This window comes from Python bivittatus, unplaced genomic scaffold, assembly GCF_059951505.1.
Source record: "Python bivittatus isolate LINGU-HERP-01145 unplaced genomic scaffold, Pbiv_v1 ctg000330_np1212, whole genome shotgun sequence".
Lineage (NCBI taxonomy): Eukaryota > Metazoa > Chordata > Lepidosauria > Squamata > Pythonidae > Python > Python bivittatus.
The window spans coordinates 360,631-381,231 of NW_028277058.1; the positions used below are offsets into that span (position 1 = coordinate 360,631).

Here is a 20,601-nt window from a genome sequence, read left to right on the forward strand (position 1 = left end):
CCATTGTCAAGAACAGCTGAGGGACTTAAGGACAGGCATCAAGTGCCACAAGAACATGGGCTTCTTACAAGAGCTGTTTTAGTTCACCCAGGCATCTTTATGAACAGGCATCTTCAACTGTAATGTTTGTTCCAAGGCCAGAATTGCAGATGAGAAGAAAAGTCTTCATAGTGACCTTGAGTTCTTTGCTGGGAAATGCCGTCCCAAAGCTTCTTCCTTCCAAGGAGACTGGGATTTAGAAAGGCTGGAGCAATGTTAGAGGGACAGGATGTTTCCAGAGGCCTAGAGAAGAATGTACCATAAACTACACAGGCATGCTTTGGCAGTGAGATTCTTGGTTCTAGGAAATGAGTAAAGGTGTCCTCTCTTTGTCAGTTCCACAGCACTTTGAGCCCCATGGTTGCAGATGTTTCTCCTGTGTCTTGAACCAGCTTCTCTACTATGGGAACCATCATCCTAGGATCAATGTACGTAGTAAGCCTACATACGTCGTAAATGGACCGTAGGCTTTGGGTCCACTGCTGCTCATGGGAATCCATCCTCATTTAACCTCTCCCTTGGGACAAAAGGGCGGGGAAAGTTTCTTTTTCCTTTCATTCAACTTGATGGTGGACGAGGGAATCCCTGGAATGGATGTCTTGCTTGTGTCGATGGGCCAAGGGAAGAAGGGGAACGACTCTCCAAGACACCTCGGCAACAGTGCGATGCACTTCTTTCTGTCTCTTCCAGCTGACAAAAGTCCAGCAGGGATTTCCACAAGTTCCTGCGGAAGCGTGGCATGCTGGAAAACATTATGGTTTCATTAATGAAGGTAATTTCATTTAGAATGTTAAGGGGAGGGGGTGAGGGTATTGGAACATGAAAAGAAGGAAGGCAAAAGCGACGCTTTGTATCACAAATGGGGTATGTGTTTTCCAGCTATGTACCCTTCAGATTCAACTTCAACATCTCTGTGTGATTCATTTGCTCCGACTTTGTTGAGAGATGTAGGATTCCCTACCATTTGCCAACTTCCCTCCTTTCTTATCTTTTTCTCATCTTTTCCATGCAGATGACCTAGCAGTAGAGGAGCTGCGCAAACACTACCCATGAAACCCATGCACATGGTAAAAAGTCAAGCACATACAAAATTAAGTAGTAATAGTAGTAGTAGTAGTAGTTGTTATTATTATTATTATTATTCTCAGAAGATATTTATTTTTTTCTCAGAAAGAACAAAGCCTTCTAATTAAAAAACGAAAGGAATTGAAGCAAATCATCACTGAGCATCCAGAAAAGTTGCCAGTACTGTAATATCAAATATAAGCACCTGCTCACTGCAAGAAACAAGCTGTGGTACTGCACGGCTACAGTTATAACTGAAAACCTGGATGCAGGAAGGGAGATCAAGAATTGGTCAGCACCAGGTGAAGATGAACTGCCTGGTTTTTGATTGAAACATCTGATTGGTCTGCACCCACTCATTGCCAAACAGTTTAACAACATACTACAAGGAGGTGAAACTGAAGATTGATTAACATCTCACAAAACCTACCTGATAATGAACGATCCTGCAAAAGGGGTAGCACCAGGCAACTCCCAGCCAATTACCTGCTTGCCAACATCTTTGAAATTATTAACTGGGGTGGTAGCTTATGCAGTCCAACAGCAACTAGTTGAAAACAAGCTCTTTCCATGTGAGCAGAAAGGAAACTGCCCAAAGATCAGCTCCTAACTGCAGTGGAGGTTGGACTGGACAAATGTGCCACCGTTACCATCAACAGGGGAAAAATAGTGAAAACTGTTTTTAAGATGTCCTATAGGAATAACATCAAGAGTCTGGATGAAGATCACTACAAATACCTGGGCATCCTTCAAACTGAAAACATCAAACACACTGCAGTCAAGAAGAAGCTTAGTAGTGAATAGATCAGAAGAGTGAAGAAGATCTTGAAGTCCAAAGTCAGTGGCGGAAACACCATCAAGGCGATTAACACCTGGGCAATTCCAGTCATTAGATTCAGGTAGTCTTGCGTAACGACCACAATTGGGGCTGGAATCTTGGTCGTGGAGGAAAGTGGTCATTAAGCCCACATTACTGCTTTACTCAACGACTGCAATCCAGGCACTCCCGGTTGTGGTCGTTAAGCAGTCTCCCGGGTCATTAAGCCAATGGAGTGAAAGAGCTGTCTGCTGAAGGATTTGATGAAGGCTATCATAATTTCAAACCATTGTTAAACAAATTGTCGTTAACCAAGGACTACCTGTGTACAGCTGGAACTGTGGACTGGACTCAAGGTGAACTAAAAGCCCTGGATAGGAAGACCAGAAAAATAATGACAAGGAATCACACCCTTCATCCACCCAGCGACGCTCTAATTACCCAGGAGCATACTGAACTTCAATTTTGGATTCTCTTCCTTCACTTGTTTTCCTAAAGACCCTGTGCTGCTTTTCTATATTGCCTTAATTTTTGAAATCTATATTTGTTTGGTTATCTGATCTCTAATCATAAATAACATTACAATATACTCCTTTTATTTTATAGAAAATTCTACATTGGATCCAGGGTATCTCCTGTCTCCAAAAACTTTCCAGAACATTTTACATGTTTTTTTTAAATAGGTGAATAATTAGGGGATGGACAGATTTCACTGATCAACTTAATCTTATATGGCAACATTAACATTTTGGGCAATATCTTATCAGATTTTAACACTTCTGCAGGAGATCTCAGAAGACCTCTAAAGAGATTTACAGACCATGTGAGATTTTAGATTCCTTTATAGGGGATGGAAACTTGTGGGGACCATCAGATTCTCAGCATCTCTGCAATGATTTTTCCCATAGTCATGCTTACAGAAAAATCATGACTGTTATGTTTCACTTTCTGTTCCTTCCAGCAACAAAAGTTAGTAGTCTGATTCTTGATGCAGAATCTTCTCCTAGGCAGTCTAGCTGGAAGCAGTGCAAGAACAATGGGATGGAAGGTGGTCTGGCTACTTTTGAACAGGACTGACTAAAAAGCCATTGAAATGAATACAAGAAAGAGAATGAACACACTTCCGTTTAGAGCTTCCCCATTTTGCTCATCAAAATGGACAACAGCATTCCTCTGACTCTGTGTATATTATTTCTCAATGTTTTTATAAAGTACAAATACTCTACTTTTTCAGTTTCCCTTTTATTTTGTAGTAATGACAGCAACTCCACCCACTTTAATAGCGTGTGCATTTACTAATGTGGGTTTTTCATATCCCAGCCTATCATTAAAAACATCATTTAATAAGAACAGATCTGAGCTGATTCTCTCTTGGCCTTCTGCCCTTTGTTCTTTTAATCTTACAGGCAGGACTTGCTACAATTCAGGGGTTGATAGAAACAAAACTGATCATGCGTTTAAGGGTGAGATGTCATTAAGAATTTCACAGCCTGTAAATACACGTACTTTTGCGCTTTCCTTGGGAAATAGCTTCATTCTACATTTAAAAATAGTGAGCACTGTTTGATATGATATGGGTTTGATTTCCATATCACAACTGAATACATGTTGTAGTGCATGTATTTACTTGCAAACAGTATAGTACCTTTTCAAAAGATAATTTCATTTTTGTAATACTGGATGTTCAGTTCAAGGGCTTGGAGCAAATAGGCCAATGGAGGCCACAGGAGTAATTCCTGTTCCAAGAGTATAAAAACAAATGTGACAGGTTAGCAAACTGGAAAAAGAAAGATAAGAAAGTGGACAGCAATATTAGGTAAACTCCATACACATCATCATCATCATTATTATTAAAAGGTACTTAGAGGTACTCACAACACACTTTCCATAGTCATCAAACATGTTGTCCCCAACTGTCCTAATTCTCTGTGTTCATATGACATAAATGAGACAGGATGGGTTTGTACAACACACTACGTTATGAGACATACAGTACTTGTTCTGCTTCCTTTAACAGAAAGGAAATAAACCAAGAGCAACTTACTTGCCGGCAAATTTTACAGAAAAAACATAACTCATGATTCACAAACTGCAATGGCTGGCTTGACACATCACACTAAACCAACCAGACATCACAGAAAAACTATATTACAGTTTAGGTTAGCTAAGCAGAATGAATCAAGGGAGTTTAATTGATCAACCAATACAAAGGAATGCAAAGGGCTTGTAATAAAACTTGAAGTTGCCTATATACTAGGTCCATCATATCTGGGGTGCAAAAATCTGGACAACCGTTAGACATCAGCAAGGAAGGTTTTCTTATCTCTACCACATACTGCAGACCCTAAAATCAGAAGATCCTTTGGTGCTAACAGTTGTCAGGCAAAGTGGAAGAAAGCCTTCATAATTCTTTAATTATGAATTATAGTCTTATAACCACAATACAGTTTGGATCTCCTCTCTCTCTCTCTCTGTTATATATAATACAATATAATATAGTGTATAGGATAGGATAATATAATATAATATAATATAATATACAGTATTTTTCCGACTATAAGATGATACTTTTTTCTAAAATCCTTACCCTAAAAACTGAAGGGCGTCTTATTCAAGGAAGTCAGCCGAGAATCGCGCGGTTCCAAACTGCCCATACTTTGTTTCTGCAGAGAGGCTTCCTCCTATTGCTAGCCTCCAATCACGAGTGAAATAGCTTGTCTCCCAAACAGACTTCCTCCAATCACGAGCCTGATGTAACTGACGTGAGCTGATGCTGAACAAACCAATTAGAGGAAGGCTGTTTGCAGAGACAAGCTATCGGCAGTTTCACTTGTGCTTGAATGTAATCAGTTAAGCAAAAGAGCCTGGAAATAGAGCTGCAGAGAGACGGTTTGGACCTCCTCCCACCGAGTGTATCAGGTCAATGTTAACTAATTACTAAATAAAAATGTTCTGCACTATCTTTAAAATATTGATTTTTTAATTTTGGGCTGGAAAAGTGGGGGGCGTCTTGTACATGGGGGCGTCTTATTGTCAGAAAAATACGGTAATATAATATAATATAATATAATATAATATAATATAATATAATATAATATAATATAATGGGTTTCCTTCCCTCTCCCCCATAACAGTCTTCCTTGTCCTCCTTATATATTGGGGATATAACTTCCAGATTCCCCAGGCAGCTGCTTTAAGCCTATGCAGGAATATCAGAAGGTTGTCCTTGCTTTAGAGATATGTGATAGAAATATGTTTGTGAATAGGAAGTTGGGGATAGCTACTGGTTCTTCTTCCTTCTCCATTTCAGACAGATGTTACATCTTTCGTTTGAAGGTGTGTGTTTTAAAATAAGGAAATACAACCCCAATTCATTCCTTGAATTATACCTATCTCTCCTTTTCAAGAGATCCAGTAATAGACTGGATGAGGACCAACAGGGCAGCTTATAAATCTCATAAACGCACACATACACAGAAACAGGCAGACGGGCTATAAGAGGAATTTTTTACCTGTCCTGTTATGAATGGGAGTGTACCCTAAAGGATGAAAATGTAGTTTGGGACTATTTCTACATCCATCTTCACCATTAGAGGTGCAAGTGTTATTGTGGCATTAATTTCTGCCAACTTAGCTTAATGCTACAACCTTGTTTGGATAGAAATAGCCTCGCTGCAATCATCCGTGCCTTAGTAGCTCCCCGAATGACTGTGATGTGTTGAGGCTACCCTGGGATACAATCTGAAAAGTTTCCTAAGAACAAAATATTGCAGGAAAAGCTGACTGGAACTGGGCATTTAGTAACACATTGCAGTGTTTCTACATGATCTTCGTTGGCCTCCTAGCTCACTTGTAGTCTCAGTTCAAAGTCCTGTTTTAGCCTTCACTGTTTTTGACCACTATATATGAAGGAATGCCTCTTCTTTTATATTCTTATTTATATCCTCAAGAGCATTGCTGGAGATTTTGTTCCAGGTGCTTTCCTATGTTGAGATGCAGGGCCTGCTGGGGAGAGTTCTTTTCCACAGTAGCAGTAGCCTTATCTGGTAGCCTTGGGTTAGGAAAGTCATCCCCCACAAGACACAGCTAGTATCTCTCTTTTTTTTTAATGCCTAGCAAAGACTTTTTTTTAATTTTCCAGCCTCTAAATATATGAATGTGTTTAATGTTTTAATGCTTATATTTCAGTTGAGCTTTTTAAATTGTCTGTCTATGCTTTTGTCGTAGGTACATTATTCATTTCCATATATAATTTTCAAATGTTGTAAGCTATCCTGAGAAAATGTTGTTGGGTGATGGGAGGTATAGGGAGAAGGAGGGAAAGTGCTGGGAAGATCAAGCAGGCAGGTGGAAGGTACACCAGGGTGGAAGTGGCAGATTAGCTAAGTGAGGCTGGGAATGTGCTGGAAAGATTGGTTGAGCAGCAGAAGGTACAATAGAAGCAGAAAAGGTGGCGGAAAAGATTGATCTTGTAGGTGGGTGGGCCAGCAGAAATACACTGGGGCAGTGACAGGAGAGGAGATGCCTTTGCTCGTTAAGTTAAGGAGAAGAGGGATTTTTCAGCCTAAAAATGTCACTTGGAATGGTGATACATAGACTTTGTAAGTGCTTCCCCCCCCCCTTTTTTTTTCTAAAAAGACTTTTTCTCTGTCACTGGCTTCTGAGGATGGAAAGAAAATGGGGAGAAGGGAACCTTCAGATTTAACGGACACTAGACAACCTGGGAGCCATTGGGTCATCGTTTCAGAGACATTTCCTTACCTAAACAGAAACCGAATGACCAAGGGCAAAAAAGCAGTGGGAGTATGAGCAACTTGCGACTTGCTGCCGGCTTCCCCATTGACTTTGCTTGTGGGAAGCTGATAGGGAGCATCAGAAATCTCCCTCCCTCCCTCCTTCCTTCCTCCCTTGAGGGAAGAAGAGGGTCATCCACCAACCACCAGTCAGCCTTACCTCATCAGCAGGCATCCAAGTAGCTCCCTCATCCTTCCCTCAATGCCCACTGCCATGAAGAGATTTCAAATTTCTGCCTTGTTTCCAAAGTAACCAATCGCTGCTTGCCCGTCGGCCATTGCCACCAGCCAATTGGACACAGGGGACAGAGGGAGACGGGAAAGAGGTCAGGGATACTCCCATGGCGATCATGTGACCTGGGCTTTCCAAGGCGGTGCAGCAGTAGCATTTAGATAGATTTCAGTTTAATGGATTCCTCTCCCCTCACCCCCACGAGCAGTTCAATCAGTTACACTACGTATCCAATAGAAATTCTACCTTCTCTATATTAAGAGAATGTGTGACTCCAAAGTATACGTTCAACCTGTCAGGTTCGGTCAGAACGGGGCTTCAGGGAAGCTCTCAGCCACACCACGCGAACTCCACCGGCGGCAGCTAGCGAGGGAAAGAGGAACTGAAAGCGCCGCTAATTAATGGGCCACCTGCACCCAGCCAAACAGGAAAACCGCAGCGGACGTTTTAACTCTATACTGATAACGGCGCGAGCCAACAATCAACGGGGCCGCAGGCAGTGAAACAAGAGCGCCGCGCAACGCAGAAGCCTCGGGCTTGCACGTAACGGGGGGGGGAACCAACCCAAGCCAGGGGGGGACTGTCAATCAAGGACAATGGACCCTGACCGAACCTGCCATCATGGACAATTAAGAGGGATTATTGGGGGGCCGATAATCCGCAGCGGTAACGCGATCGCGGGGCAGAAAAAGCGCGGGAAGGGGGGAATATAACAAGTGATGCAGTTGTACCAAACCAGTCCTGGCTTTGCTTGTGACTGCTACATTATGCATGAGTAAACCTCTTTTGTGAACCACACGTGTCACGGGAGTTTCTCTGTCGAACGGGGCAAACCTTACACAACCATCTTAACAGCCATGTATTAGGTTATATAGCCTCAGTTATAAATGCGGCATGACCATTTCCCCAACACTTTAGTAGAATAAGTGCTGACAGCTTTGGGGCATTTCCTGAGATCCGCAGAGGGGTCGAAGGTTAAGTTTCCCATTTAATGGGGTCTAATGGGGGAAAGGGCTCCTGCTTAAGGCTCCTGTCAACCTCAGCAACTTTAAGATGCATGGACTTCAACTCCCAGAAGTTGAACATGCTGGCTGGGGAATTCTGGGAGTTGAAGTCCATACATCTTAAAGTTGCTAAGGTTGAGAAATGCTGCCTTAAGGCATTCCATCCCTTAACAACCACCCAATATGTGCTTGCAGGCACACGTGTACATAGACACACACACACATGCATGAGAAAAACTGGACTGAACATTTTGGCTCTGCCCACTCCGGGGAGCTCAGAGGACACCATGCGTGTTGTGAGGTTGCAAAGGGATCAAATGTATCTTTCAAAGCCATTAAAGGTGGCATGAAAATCCTGAAGAATTCATTGATGGGGGCAACTGAGGTACCCCAAAGATGGAGTAATCCCCTCACAAGCAGGGCTTTTTCTCTCAAAGTGAGAAGCTTCTAATTGGCTCCTTTCACATGGCCACCTACACCTACTACACACATTGCAGACAAACTGCAATTTGGGTTAGCTAATTGCCTCTGAATAAGCAGAATGAATCAGGGAGTTAAATAGCTCAAGAGATACAAAGGAAAGCAAAGGGCTTCCAATGGAGACTTTAAGTACTCACCCTAGGCCCCGCACATCTAGGCTGCCACAATCCGGATGACCATTAGATGCCAGTAAGGAAAGTTTTCTTGTCTCTACCACATACAGCAGGCTATAAAGTCAGAAGAAGCCTTGGGGCTAACCCTTGTCAGGAAAATGGAAGAAGGCCTTCATATTCCCTTATCCTTTTCTTCCCCTTATTTTTCAGTGAAGAGAAAAGCAGCAGCAGGCAGCAGCAGGGAGAACAGCAGAGAGCCAGATGTTTGCTTCTGATTGGCTCCTCCAGTCCCAGTCAGGATACAGGCACTTTAGAATAAATAAAATAAGCCCTGAGTCAATCAGTGTATCGAGGTCATCTCTTGCTCTTCACGTGTTTGCCAGCTTCTGAAAACAGCCTGGACAAGAGTAACAGTTTTGTCACCAAGCAGATGAACCTTGTGTGGGTTTCAACCAAATGTCCTCTCTGGGACCTTGGCTAGCCACAGAAGGAACTGGCCTGTTGACCCTGTGGGAAAAATGCAATCAAAACGCACAGATCCTGTGTTCCTGGATGGACACGTGGAAGGAGGCGATGATTCTGTGAGGTCACTTTTTTCTTCCTCCTCCACCATGCTATGAAGAAAAAGCACATGTCTGAGCTCTTCAGCTCAGAGATAAAATATGGCCTAAAGTATGGCCTAGTTTTTGTAAACCAGTTAATAGTTTAAATTTGTTTGCTGTTTATTTATTTCTTGCTACTGTAACTGCTGTTCTGAAAAGAAAGAAATACTTCATGTGAGTAAACGTTATTTCTGGTTTTTCTTTGCAAGGAAACTGCGATCGTTATTTTTGGGGGAATAAAAGGGGTAGCACCAGATATAATCCCATGCCCACAAAGGCTTGCAGGCCCAGACATGACGAAATTTTGAAATATTTTAGTGGATGTCCCTGGATTTTCTTAAGAGAGAAGAAAGATTCAAAGCGGACATTTTTTTTCTGGTTAGCACATGGTAACTTCCATTGTCTCCATTGTGAAAGAAATTACCCTGCCCCCATTTTTCTTTTGCAGAACAGTAGCTAGGCAGAAAAAGGGTTTTGATTTTTCATTGGAGATCTAAACTTAATTCTAAATTTTTGCACAATGTTGATTCCTGAGATAGCCAATCAGAATCACGCTAATGAGGGAAGCCTCAAGCTACTGAAGGGCATTATTTTAATACACAATTTTATACTCTACATATATATTTCACATAATATATAAAATAGTGCATTCTATCTTATGAAAGGTTAACTTGCTTTTGCCTTCTAAAGAGAACAGTGTTTTCTCCCCCCACCTTATCTCTTTGTTGAATGCCTGATTGTCTTCGAATGAATAAACAATTAGCTTAGTAAAAGTTGCAAAGAGAGAGGCCCTGAATTCTACAAGAGATAAGGATGTGCTAACCTGTGCTATTCCCTTGGTAACAGGAGAAGAGAGTTGAGCTCACTTTCTCCTTCTGGGATCCACCCTTTTTTCCCCCTTAGACCATCCCTGCATTTCCTTGTTTGGGTATGAGGGGATGTACTTTCTGATTAAAAGTTTGATACATTTGTGAATGCCTATAAATTTCTGATGCTTGTTTTGAAAGGGTGTGGCTTCAGTCAACATTCAATTATCGAGGTGTTGATTGGGTTCACCTAGCTGTGTCTTGATCAAAATACATCTGTTTATTTTAAAAGACGTCTTGTCTCAAGTTTTTATTTTATTTGGCTCTTTAAAAACTTGGGTAATAAAAGAGTGCCTTACATTTTCTGGCGAGCCAGCCAGGAGCCCCGAAGGCGGGGATTCCTTGGGGTAGGCTGTTTTTAGCCCCCCCTGCATTGACCATGCATCAACGTCAAGCGCGCGCCTGGGAGGTTTTCCAGTGACCTTGTGCTGGCTGCCGTCGGCAGACTCCGCTCCCGCTGAGCCTGAACGCTTAAAATCAAGACTTCTCTTATATCCGTTGTGTAAAGACGGATTTGGGAAAACCGGAAAGGGGTGAGTAATTTTTTTAATTAGGCGGGGAGTGGCGCCTTGTGAGTGCGTGAGTGAGACGTGGGAAATTTCCACTAGGGGCTTGCCCACGAAGCGAGTGCAGAATGTGTGCTTGTTGGAATATATTGTTCTAGAGGAGGATTTTACATTAGGGGGACCCACCGTTTTATGGAGAAGGATTTCAGATTGGGGAGGGTGAGTGGCCACACCCCGAGCCGATAAAAGAGAAAAACCGGCCCGAGAAATCCCCAGGAATCCCGAGCTGAACCCTGCGTTGAGGGAAAGACTGACAGGGAAGAAAATAAAGAGCCCGAGAAATTCTCCAAGTGTAGTCCCTAGGCATCTTGAGTTGAAGGAAGAACCCGGGAAATCCTCTAGGTGGCGCCAAAACCCAAGTCGACAGAAGGCTTAGAAAAGAAAAAGAGAGAAAAGAGAGCCCAGCCAGCAGAAAGGCTTAGAAGAAAAAATCCACTAGGTGGCACCATGGGAAATAATTACAGCCATCTAGGCCAGACGGCTACACAGAAAAAACCGGAAAAATGTTTTACTCCTTTACAATATGTGATTCAACACTGGGAGACTTTAAAACCCAGAGTTGCAGTAAAAACGAAGCTTAAAAGAAATAAATTAAAAACTTTTTGTACAATTGTCTGGCCGACCCATTTTATTGGCCCAAATGTGGGATTTTGGCCACCAGAGGGCATTGTTGACGGAGAGTTCATAAAAACTTTTGCCAGTTTTTTGGCTTCAGTCAGCAGACTTTTTTTTTTTTTTAATAAATTTTTTATTTTTTACAACAAACACAAACAAACAATAGCATAAAAAACATAAAAAACCATCTTCCATTTTTAACCGGGTGTCAGCCAGTTACCAATCATTTGTGCCATCCTTTCATAGTCTTCACTCATCATTTATATAGAGTCTCATGTCATCTATCCAACACATATTTATATATTTATCAGTTATCAATTATTATTCATTTGTTACTAGTCTATAACACCAGCTTTCATAATAAGATTTATATCATTTTTATCCATTGATTATATATATATATATATATATATATATATATATATATATATAGTAATTTATATCAGTTTGTCAAGTTTCTATTATATAATTTGCTGATCTATTACATTACTATATCTTTTCATCCAACCATTGATAAAACAAATCCCATATCATATAAAATTGTTTGTCTTCTTGCTCTCTAATTTCAAATGTCAATTTACTCATCTCTGCACATTCCATAATTTTCTTAATAACTTCCTCCTGCATAGGTACTTTTTCATTCTTCCAATTCTTAGCAAATACAATTCTAGCCGCTGTCAAAACATTTACAATCAAATATTTTAGTTCTTTACTATATGTTTCCAGTATAATTCCTAATAAAAATGTCTCTGGTTTAAAGTCTATATGTTGTTTTGTCATTTTTTCCAGCCATGTGTGGATTTTAATCCAATATCTTTTAGCTTCTGAGCATGTCCACCACATATGGTAATATGTGCCGGGCTTCTGATGACACTTCCAACATTTATCCGACTTGTTCTTGTACATTCTCGCAATCCTTGCTGGAGGTAAATGCCACCTGTAAAACATCTTATACAAGTTTTCTTTATATGCAGTTGACATTGTCATTTTATAGTTTTGAGACCATAGTTTTTGCCACTTCTCTAAATCAATTCCATGTCCAAAATTTTTCCCCCATGCAATCATTGTATCTTTAACCTGTTCTTCCTCCATCTTAAATTCTAGTAAATGTCCATAAAGTTTTTTGATCACCTTTTCATCAGTACCCATCAAAATTTTATCTAAAACAGTCAGCTCATCATAGATACCTTCTGCTTTAAAATCTTTATCGAATCTAGATTGTATTTAGAAATATGAAAACCAATTCATTTTTATACCTTGTTCTTCCAACGCTTGCATAGTTTTAAGTTCACCCTTTTCATTCAATATCTCAGTATATCTAACTGTTTGTTCCTTTTTATATGTTATTGGATAAGAAAAGGCTTCAGTAGTGGATATCCATCGTGGAACTTTTAAATAATATTGTCTTCTTGTCTTCTCCCAGTTTAAAAACAATGCCTCTCGAATATAGTGCCTTCTAAAATAGCCCTGTGTTTTCGTTCCCTTATACCATAAGAAAGCATGCCAGCCCAACAACAGGTCATGTCCCTCTAAGGTCAATAATCTATTATTTCTTAAAGTTATCCAATCCTTTACCCACATCAGATTTGTCGCCTGGTAGTATAATTCCCAGTTAGGCAAGGCAAACCCACCTCTTACTCTTGCATCTTGTAGTAATTTAAGCTTTATTCTTGCTTTTTTACCCTGCCAGATGTATTTCAATACAATTTTATTTAAATCATCAAAGAACTCTTTCCCTAGACAAATTGGAATTGTCTGGAATAGACATAATATCCTAGGCAATATATTCATCTTAATAGTGGATATTCTCCCAATCATTGATAATTGTAAATTCTCCCATTTTGTCAGATCTATTGCAATCTGTCGTTTAAGTTTAACATAATTATCCTCCTTCAATGTACTACATCTTGGTGTAATATATATCCCTAGGTATTTAACCCTGTTTGTGACCTGTATTTCCAAGACTTCTTCCAATTCTTTCTTTTGCCTTGCTAGCATATTCTTTGTTAATATCTTTGTTTTAGCTTTGTTTATTTTTAATCCTGCTACTTTTCCATATTCTTCTATCTTTTCAATTAATTTAGGTGCTGTTTCCAATGGGTCCTCTAGTATAAATACTAGGTCATCTGCGAAGGCTTGCAATTTGTACTCTTCCTTTTTGATCTTCATTCCTTTTATTTCTTTCTCTTCTCTTATATTCCTATTCAACACTTCTAATGTTAAGACAAACAACAAGGGCAATAGTGGACAGCCTTGTCTCGTCCCTTTTGTTATGTCTATCTGTTCTGTTAAATCTCCGTTTATCATGATTTTTGCAGTCTGCTTATAATATATTGTTTCAATGGCTTGGGTAAATTTTTTACCAAAGCCCATTTGTTCCAATTGCAGTAACATAAATCGCCAATTCACGTTGTCAAAGGCTTTTTGTGCGTCTAAGAATATCAAGGCCATTTGCTTTTCAGGGTGTGCCTCATAGTATTCCAGTGTGTCCAGAATTACTCTCATGTTATCTTTAATTTGTCTCTTTTGTCAAATCCGTTTTGATCGGCATGGATAAAATTATTTAAATATCTTTTTAGTCTTTCTGCCAATATTGAAGCAAAAATTTTATAATCTGAATTTAGTAGAGATATAGGTCTATAATTTTTAACCTGTTGTGGGTCAGTGTCCTCCTTTGGTATAAGTGTAATATATGCTTCAGTCCATGTTTTGGGTATCCTCTTCTTTGTCATAACCTCATTCATAACTTCCAATAGTTGGAGGCTCAATATGTCCTGGAAGGTTTTGTAAAATTCCACTGGCAGTCCATCTGGACCTGGGGCTTTCCCAACATTCTGCTTTTTTAGAGCTTCTGTTAGTTCCATCATAATTATATTCCCCTCTAACATTATTTCAATGTCTTTAGGTATCTGAGGTAATTTCGCTTTCTGTAAATATTGTGTTACTTCTTCTTCTTGTACATTCTCTTGATAATACAATTTTCCATAGTAATCTTGTATAATTTTTTTCTTGTCCTCATTACCAAAGCAGATCTGTCCTTCTTCATTTATCAATTGATTAATCCTTTTTGATTCTCTCTCTTTTCTCAGTTTATAAGCTAGCCATCTACCTGGTTTATTTGCATCTTCAAAGTAATTCTGTTTAGCACTTCTGATTTTTTGTGCTAGTTCCTCCTTTTCCATTAATCCCATTTTATGTTTAATTAAATCCATTTTAGCTTTAATGTCTTTTTTTTGCGGGGATTTCTGTAACTCTTCTTCCAGTTTTTTATGGTCATCCTCCAGTAGTTTAAAAGTCTTTTTCTGCATTATGTTTCTTTTCCTTGTATAATCTATTATTAAACCTCTTGTATAAGCCTTCATTGTATCCCAAAGATTCTGTAATGATGTATCCTCTTTTTTATTTTCATTAAAAAAGAAGGTAAGTTCTTTTTCTATTTTTTGTTTGAAATCTTTTTCTTTTAGTATCCTATTATTTAAAGACCATCTAGATCTCTTCCGTTGTCCTTTCCAGATAACTTCCATTGGGTTGTGGTCGGCCCAAATACTTGTTTGTATTTCAATTTCTCGAATGTTAGCAAATAAATCCGCTGACATCCATACCATATCAATTCTAGACCAAGATGCATGTCTGTCTGAATAAAAAGTATATTGTTTGTTTGCCAGATTTCTTTCTCTCCATGCATCTTTCAAGTCTATTTCTTCTATCATTCGAAGGAAGGATTTTGGCAATGTCTTCCTAGTTCTCTTTGTCAATTTCTGTGTTTTATAGTCCAATTGATCATTAATTATTCCATTAAAATCTCCCATCATACAGATATTAACATAGTCCAATTCAGCTATTTTCATATGTAATTTCCTATAAAATTCTTCTTGATTGTCATTGGGAGCATAAATTGCAATTAAAAGAGTTTTAACATTATTATCTATTATTTCAACCATCAGAATCCTTCCATCATCATCCGCATAGATTTGTTCTGCTAGCATTGTATCTCTAATATATAGGACCACTCCTCTTTTTTTACTTTGTGTCAAGGAAGTAAATAATTTACCCAATTTTTTTTGCTGCAACAAATATTCATGTTGTTTTTTGATGTGTACTTCTTGCAGACAAATTATATCAAACTTTAACTTCTCTAATTTATGAAATACTTTCCTTCTTTTAGTAGCCAGATTAAGTCCATTTATATTGATCGTAATCAATTTTCTTTCCTCCATGTTAGGCTTTATACGAGGGTTTAATTGCTCTAGTAGATCTTACTTCTCGTTGCTCTCTGGGAACACCATCTCCCCCACTTTCTTCTTTTTCTTTTTCAGTTACTGCCGCACCTTCTTCTTGAAACTCAATTAACGATTCTTCCTTTTGTGTGTCTTCTTCTTTTCCTCTAAAGAATTCTGAATAAAATAGCTCTGCTTTTTGAACTGTATCAACTCTTTGTCTTTGTTCCTGCCAAGTAAACTGGAGACCTTCTGGAATCAACCATCTGTAATTTACTCCTCTTTTGAGTAGCTCTTTAGTCAGGAATGAATATTGCCTTCTTATGTCTCTTACTCTTCTTGGCACCTGCTTCAGGACTGCAATTTCTTTGTCTTTGTACTTTAATGTTTTCTCTCTTGCCACCTGGAGTATCTGTGCCTTAATAGTTTTTTTAGTGAATCTTATGTGTACTTCTCTTGGTAGTTTATTTCTCATTGCATATCTCGTATAAACACGAAAGATTTCATCCATCCCATCTGTCATCTTCTCTGTGGTTATCTCCAATGCTTCTGCCAATATTTCTGTCATTATTTCCACAAGGTTTTCACCTTTTTCTTTGTCTATGTTTTGAAATCTCAAATAGTATTCTGATTTATCAATTTCCCATCCTAGCAGTTCACTCCTGCCTTTTTCGACTTCACTCAGTCGAGTATCGATATCTCCAATTTTCTTATCTCTTTGTATGTCTTCATCTTCAATTTTCTTGAATCTCTCCTCATATTTTGTCATCATCTGTTGTATACTTTCATCTGTCTTTTCAATTCTATGCTCGATATTCTCCGTCCTCTTTCCAATCTTCTGAATTTCTTGCATAATTGCCTGTAATGTCACTTCCTTCTCTTTTTCATATTGTATCATTGTCTGGATTGAACGTTGTCTCCCAGGAGATGAAGAGGAAGCTACTGATGTTGATGAGGTTGGGGCTGTTATTTTCTTGCTTATCTTGATGCTTAAAGCTGCAGAAAAGAGAAAAGCGGGAGAGAGAACAAGGCAAGAACCACAGGTACTACTCCAAAAAATGAGAATGAAAAGCAATAAAAGGGAAATAAAAAAACCTGGAAAAAAAAGGGAAAGAAAAAAAAGATCTTCAGGCACTTGTCCACCTTAGTCCAATAATATGCAATTAAAAAAATTAAAGGGGAAGGAAAAGAAAACTAAGTTTCTTTTTTTAAAAAAAAACAGCTGAAGAGAGGGTAAGGAAGAAAAAAAAAACAAAAAAACCAAAGCTTCTAGCAAGAAGTAAGCTACTGCCACTAAATGTCCAAGGCTCTTGTGACTAAATCAGGCTTTCCACCTTAAACATTTTCAGAATCCACTTTCAACTCCGCTTTCTTGTTTATAGTTATTCGGGTGGCACCTGTATAAACAGTTTGTCATGCACGTCACTATCTTTTTAGAAGTCCTTGAATATGAGTAAAACAAGTCACAGTAGAAAAAAACAATATATCCAAGCCTCTAGGTGGCAGTGCTACTTTCTTTCATTAACTTTCTCTTCGCTTTTCCTCTTTCCCAGCCGGAGAGAAAGGAGAAAAAGAAAAGAAAAGAAAAGAAGAGAAAAGGAAAGGAAAGGAAATATGTTTCTTAAAACACTAAGGAAAAACCTTAGTCCTAACACTTAAAATCAGAAATTATTAAGTATCAAACAGAAAAGCCAGTCCAGTTGAGTTTAAAAATGAAATAAACCACACTCTGCCAGATTCAAGTCCATAAAAAGGGAAAGTTAAATAACTAAAGTTTTTTTTTCAGAGGCTCAATCTCGCCGCTTAGTCCCACTTTTCTTCACTTTTAAAAATTCACTTTAAATTACTTAGGGTGTTCTCTAAGCAAAGTTAAATAATAAAGGTCCATCTCACCCGGTTGACACACTTTCTTCTTCCGTTTGGAGCTGTCCCGGCTTTTGCAGTCTCAATGGCTGCCGCTCCGTCGCTGGTTTCAGGAACTTCTCCTGGATCAACCAGAGACTTTGCGATGTCCCTGGGATCGACAGGATGTGCCCTATATAGTCGCCATCTCTACGGGACAGCTTAGGTCCTTCAGGACTGTCCAGCATCAGAGATATCAGCTGCGATCTTGGGAGCTCCAGATCGCACACCGTACCGCCGTGACGCCAGCTCTGCCCTCCCAGTCGGCAGACTTGAAGAAGTTTACACTAATTTTTTCTTCAACCTCTATCTTCGCCCAGATATTCAAGATTTATGTGGACTAAAAACTAACCCTGCAAAACTCTTTTCCTTACAGCCAAAAGCTGAGCGAGTAAAATGTAAAGTGGAAGAGGAGGAGGAATTCCCACCTCCCTATGGCACGGCCCCTCCTCTTCCCTCCGCACCAGCTCTTCAGGGTCCTCCACCGCCAGTTCTCGTGGAACCTATTGTTGTACCATCAGCACCATTAAACCCCGTGGCTGCTGCACAAATTCCAGCAACTTCTGTGGCTGTGGCCGCTCCACCGGTACCTTTAGCCGCTGCAGCGGTTTCTCAGCCAGTTTCTCAAGAATCTCTGGCTCCTTCAGCTGTGAGCAGCCCTTCACATACCAGGACAGGACTTGTTTATAGAACTGACTGCCCTGATGCTTTTATTGCTTCACTACAAGGGCAAGACCCTAATCTCCTTGCCCCTTTTAGACAAGTGCCAATAGGCAACCAATTGGCTTTTATTCACACCCCTTTTACTACCAGTGATTTATTTAACTGGAGAGAAGGATTGCCTCCTTATCGTGAGTCTCCCCAACAATATGTGGACCTCGTCCAACGTATCATTTTTACTCATAAGCCTACCCTTCCAGATCTTTTTACTTTGCTGTCAGCCTTTTTATCACCAGAAGAAAAACGCCAAGCGCTTAAGGCAGCTACTGATGCTTACACGGCTGCAAGAAATCTGGATGTACAGGCTGGCCACCCACTGGGCCGCCCAGGATGTCCTGGTGCCCAGTTATGAAGCCAACCCCAATACCCCAGATGGAGCACTTGTTTTGGAAAGGGTTAGAACTCCTTTCCTTCAGGGACTGCGATTGGGCATGCCAAAGACAGTGAATTTTCATCATGTCCACCAAATTATTCAGGAACCTAAAGAATCCCCTATGGAATCCCTGACATGCCTTAAAGATGGCTACCGCCGCTGCACTGATCTTGACCCTGAGGCCCCTGCCAATGAAGTTATGATTAAAGCTGCTTTTCTTGGCCAAAGTGCTCCAGATATTAGGAAAAAGCTCCAGAAGTTACCTGCCCCATCAACCCAAAATTTTGAAACTCTTATCCAGATGGCTTTCACTGTTTATTCTCAGAGAGAGCTTGAAGATGAAAAGAAAGAAGATAAGAGAATGCGTAAACAAGCATCTCTTCTTGCATTGGCCATTCATCCACAGAATGAAGGGAGGCAGGGTTTTTTTCAAAGGACTCCTCCTTCTCGGAGACCCTTACAGAAAAATCAATGTGCAAAATGTGGACAAATCGGCCACTGGAGAAGTGATTGTTTGTGGAATGCCAAGCCTGATGCCCAACCTTCAAGGGCTAATAGAGGCCGAAGAGGACCACCACGAGGCCAAAGAGGACCAACACTGCAAGGCCAAGAACCACAGAGAGGCCGACCTCAAAACTTCCAGCAGAGGTCTGGACCCCCCTTGCCTCTTTTAAGTGCTCAAGCCCCTGAATTTTACTCTGATAACAATTCATACTGAAGGGGCTCCAGAGGACTTTTGTCTTCCCTTGATCCTCTGGTTGAGTTGAATGTTGGGGGGCAACCCTATCATTTTCTCATTGACACAGGTGCAACTTATAGTGTTTTAAATGACAAAAATATTCCTTGTCTGACCACTCCCTCTGCTCCTGTATTCGGTGCAACAGGAGTTATGGAAATGGCACCAATCAGCCAACCTCTTTCAGTTGTTGCCCCCCAGGGACCTCAATTGGATCGTTCTTTTTTGCTCATGCCACATTGTCCCAGCAATCTTCTTGGCCGGGACCTATTAGGAAAATTAAGAGCTACTATTCAATTCAATGATCAAGGCTTGAGTCTTCACATTCCCCCAGAACAGGCTTATCTTTGTTTTTTATCCAAGCCAACAGAAGCCAGCCCACTTGATAACACCCAGATTGGCCCACGGGTGTGGTATCAAGGGAAACCAGGGTTTGCTAAGCCCCACATGGCTCAGTTGTTCCCTGAGGCACAACCCATCTCGATCAAGCAATATCCTATCAGAAGGGAAGCACGCCTGGGAATTAAAACATTAATTGACCTTTTTTTGGAAAATGGCCTGTTGATTCCTATTCAATCTTATTAGTCAACACCTATTTTCCCAGTCCCCAAGCAAGATGGCTCCTGGAGGATGGTCCACGACCTTAGAGAGGTCAATAGGAGGGTTCAACCGTTGCACCAGGTTGTGGCCAACCCTTATACCTTATTGACCACCTTGTCTAGTGATCAAGTATGGTACACAGTTATTGATCTCAAGGATGCCTTTTTTTGCATTCCTTTGGCTAAGGAGTGCCAGCAATACTTTGCTTTTGAGTGGGAGGATCCCACTACAGGACAGGAATGTCAGCTTTCCTGGACAAGGCTCCCCCAGGGGTACAGAAACAGCCCTACAGCGTTTGCTGCTGCGTTGTCCCAAGATTTAAAGGACTTTTCCCCCAATGGGAATTCTCTGCTTCTTTATGTTGATGATCTCCTTTTGGCTGGAAAGACTAAAGAAGCCATAGAAACTTCCTCTGTACTTCTCCTCAATCACCTTGCTGTTAAAGGATATATAGTGTCTAAAAAGAAAGTACAGTGGGCTAAACAAGAGGTGCAGTATTTGGGTTTTGTACTTAAGAAGGGCCTTCGGCTGCTTCATCAGAGTCGATTGAGTGCTATAGAAACCCTAAGTGTGCCAACAAATATCAAACAACTCCAAACATTCTTAGGCATAACTGGATATGCAAGACTTTGGATTCCTGAGTATTCTCTCCTCTTTATCAACTCACTCGGAAGGATATGGCTTGGGAATGGACTGGAGAACATCAATCTGCTTGGCAGGACCTAAAAGGCTCTCTTGCTAGAGCTGTGGCCCTTGCCCTTCCTGACCAGTCTAAAGGTTTTGATTTGTTCATTACTGAAAAACAAGGATGTGCACTAGGAGTCCTTACCCAGAAATTAGGCCCAGAGAGGATTCCTGTTG

At 40.3% G+C, this 20,601-nt stretch overlaps 1 protein-coding gene and 1 pseudogene across 23 annotated transcripts in view; both read left to right on the forward strand.

Annotated features, from left to right (window-relative positions):
* LOC112542518 (ATP-binding cassette sub-family D member 2-like) overlaps positions 1–1,106 on the forward strand; it is a 32,751-nt gene extending 31,645 nt beyond the window's left edge. For all 23 annotated transcript variants that reach the window (XM_088141593.1, XM_088141601.1, XM_088141612.1 and 20 more), the window contains 3 exons: positions 376–467; positions 730–811; positions 1,052–1,106. The gene's annotated coding sequence lies outside the window, so the exon portion shown is untranslated. The remainder of the gene's footprint in view (positions 1–375; positions 468–729; positions 812–1,051) is intronic.
* The window catches only part of LOC148215874 (uncharacterized), a 39,752-nt pseudogene that overhangs the window by 438 nt on the left and 18,713 nt on the right, over positions 1–20,601 (forward strand).